This window comes from Opisthorchis viverrini (assembly GCF_000715545.1).
Source record: "Opisthorchis viverrini unplaced genomic scaffold opera_v5_119, whole genome shotgun sequence".
Taxonomy (NCBI): domain Eukaryota; kingdom Metazoa; phylum Platyhelminthes; class Trematoda; order Opisthorchiida; family Opisthorchiidae; genus Opisthorchis; species Opisthorchis viverrini.
Window position 1 is genome coordinate 63,765 of NW_008751775.1, and position 3,715 is coordinate 67,479.

Consider the following 3,715-nt stretch of genomic DNA (forward strand, 5'->3'; position numbering starts at 1 on the left):
TCTTCGTATCCTTCGTTTATTTTTCAAAGAGAGCCAAATTTACTGCGATCCACCCTCCGCAGCTGTTCCATTTGGTACTACCGATTGTATTTTGGTGTTTATGCTGCAAGTAGACTGGCTTGTTTTGGGACCAGAAACATGGTTACAAATCTCCAAACGCTGCCTGTCACAGCCACACTGTCTGCGTCAGTATTGATGTCTCCACTGCCCAAGGACCCAAGGACCTCCTGTTTACCTTTGGATCTGCAAGACGCAGAAGAGTATCAACGTTGGCTCTGTTGAATTCATCTTACTCCTTCGGATTCTACGAGGACCTCAGGGGAGAAGAGAATGTTGGCTTTGTTCTCTCAGCAAAGCGTGGACAAGCAGATGCACGATGTGCAGAAATCCTCAAACAGAGCACCAGAGCTACGAATGGCTCCGAAAAATGTTGTATTGAGATTCAAAGTTTCAGGTAAATATCGCATAGGCGCAGAATTCAACGGTTTGGTCAAGAAACTGGAAACGAGCTCGGAAAATTCCATCTGGATCATTTAAAATACCGAAAAAACGCTGCAATCTCGTTGGTTCAAGGAAGACATGGATCTATAAAAGTTAACAGTAGAAAAGAGGATCTGTTATTGGAGGAGGAGGGCCAGAATGAAAGCGGACGTGACAGAAAAGTTGTCGCTTTTTGTAGCCGGCAGGAATCTGGAGCATTTGCAAAGCTAAGAATCGGTCAATTTTGGAGGAGCGACAACGTACATGCTTGTACGTCGATGGCCTGCAAATTTCGAATAAGCTTTGTAAGTACCTACCAATTTTTCTCTTTCTGTAAAGTCTACTGACAGTAGTATCTAATGCTATTCGTTATGCTGCACACTGTGCCTACAGATCTCAAATCTGTGATCCTCTCATAGCCTGTGTGTGAATCAGTGGTCCCTCACAAAGAGGAGTAGCTATTGCAGCCCGCATTTCTCTAGTCGTATCTTAGAAATTAGGCCTAGTGACGAGAAGAATCCATTATACAAATAGTTGTGATGAGAAACCCGAGTGAACAAACACTGAAAGGAACCTACATCGCCAACCAGAACCACCTGTCCTTTGGAAGAACTTCCGGGCTGCTGTGACAATAGCTTGCTTCCTCATCCACGTCAAGGTTGACCCACGATAATACTAGCAACAGAATGGTTAGTTACAACATACCTGAATGAAATTCACATTACCAGATTGAGCGATATGCACTGTGTCATTTGTGCTGCAAGATCTGGGCAAACACAAGCCAAACTGCAAACCTGAATGCTTGAAAGGTCTTTTGTTTACATTCTAGGCAAACTTACTACATCAGTTGATATGGGCAGTTTTGGAAGGGACCGGATCAAAATAGTGCAATACTTGGCCGGCATTTCGCTATACCGTGGAAGTATATTCTTGGGCATAGACATGCACAGTTCAAAACTTCCGGGCCAAATATTCGCCTCGCCAGGGGCTCCAGGAATCGGCCGACCCATCGCACCAAGCCCTTGGATGGTTGGATATGTTGTTAGGATATTATTAAATTCCTACATTGGAAGACGGTGAAATTCCCTCTGAGGAGTTCATTCAAAATGGCCTGCATATCATACCGACATTCTGATGTTAAATTCAACGTAGCGTTTGCTTTCATCACCAGTTCAATGTTGATTTCTGGTCTATAGATTCTCATCAAACGTCTTTCAAGCTGTTCATAGTAGTACGCGTGGTGAGTAGCCACAGACAATCTGGTCAGCGCTGTTTGATATGAATACAGTGGATACTTTCCTATTACAGCGTTCATGAAGAAACATATCAGAATTATCGGTGAAGTCTTCATTACGCGAGCTGTGGATCGAACCACTACACCTTTTGGAATGGCGCAAATGCGGTGCATCGGTTTAATGTCGGTCCCAGTGCAGGCTATAGCTTGAATGCCATTTCATTGGTTTACATTCTGATTGGTGTATTCTGATTGGCGAATACAAAACGATTCATGGCAAACGCACATCAGCCTGACAATCAGAAACATAAATTACAGTTAGCACCCATTTTGTCGCTAAACTCTGATGAAATTATCTGAGTCCAGACCCAAATAAAAATGGAACACACGAACTGTCCACAGGAATGACAACATTGGACATAATAGAGAATTTGATGAAGGCATCATGTGACAGGAAGTTGATTGTATCGGCGTTCATATCCAGACTTCCGAGCACGTTAACTTGAGTCTGGCAGGTGGATGCCGATGGTTAATACCCTGTACATGTCTTATTTATTTGATGGAGATAGAGAATCGCAATAACCGAATTTGTTCAATCATGCTAATTCAAGACGTAGAACGAAACACCCCAAGAGGCTTTGTGCCAGAAAATAAGGGTCGTCGATACCTGTGATCTTGCAACATATCAGGTTGATGACGTTGGGCTGCCAGGCAAAACCTTTCCGGTCGAAGCTGAATGCAGCTTTGTTAAGTTTGTAAAAAAAATGTATCCACCAAGTACCATTTTTAGACGCAGGTTTCCTAAACAAATCAGTGATAATCAGTGATGCCAAAGAGAACCTCGTAAACAGTCCAATTTGGGTTCGAGTAGAGCATGAGCTTGACGGAAACCCGGGGACTGCGCCTACCTGATGAGCCATCAAAAGGTGAAACCAGTCGTGGGCTGTCGACGAATTTTCAGCAACCTTGTGAGTAGTTTCATTTATGAAAGCAAGACATATACTTCGGTTTGTGCACAAATTGTACACAAATCCTTGAGGAGATTCTCGATAATCATATGAGATTTCGTCCTGCATATGGAGTCACCGAATCCCGAGAAAATGAGAGACACTGAGCGCTCGTCTCATACCTATTGAGCAATATCAGCAAGGTGCACCTCACAAACGGCTGTGGCAATTTGATACTACTACTTCTCGGTTAGTAGTTGAGAACTACACTGTTCCGCAACGAGCCGCTCATCAGAAATGGGCCTAACTTGGGCATACAAATCCGCAAACTCCTCATACTACTATCTACTATGTTAGTAATCCAGAGGAGGAAAAAATCGGAAGTTACGTAGACCTTTCGTTTGAGAGTCAGCTGGAATATCCTGCATTGCTTTTGTTTTTTCGCCACAGAGTGGCTTTACTTACAGGACAAACTTTCGGTTTCCTTAATTCGTCAAACTCCTGTTACCTGTATTTTGAAGTTCATCATCGTCCCACACCGATCTTTTTTAATGTCTGGATGATAGAGTTTGCTAAATGCTTTCGCATAGCCTCAGCTAAACATGTAAGAAATTGAACTAACAGGAAATTTGATGAGCATGCTTGTTGTTTTCGTCATCATGTACAGATAAGAAGAAGGTGCGCACATCAAGCCAAAATTACGCTGTCCTCGAAAAGACCTTGGTTGTACATTTGATGAAGAATCCCAGATAACCTCAAACCGGTTTTGCTCTTGACTGCCCCTCATCAGGTAGGCAATTACCATACATCTTTAAGCACACTGAGAACGCCCCGGAATTTTATAAACATAATACGTTCTTTGTATTCTCAGACTTCCAGATATGTGGGAGTGTACGGAAAGCCCTCTAAAAGGTTCCGTACACAAAGCGGTGTCCGTCAGGAATGCTCACTCTCTCTATTCCTTCCTAACTTTGTGGTCGATGAAATAATGAGACGAACGCTCCAGAGTCTCCAAAACCCTGGTGTTCAAATAGCCAGTGAAGGAAACCTTGTC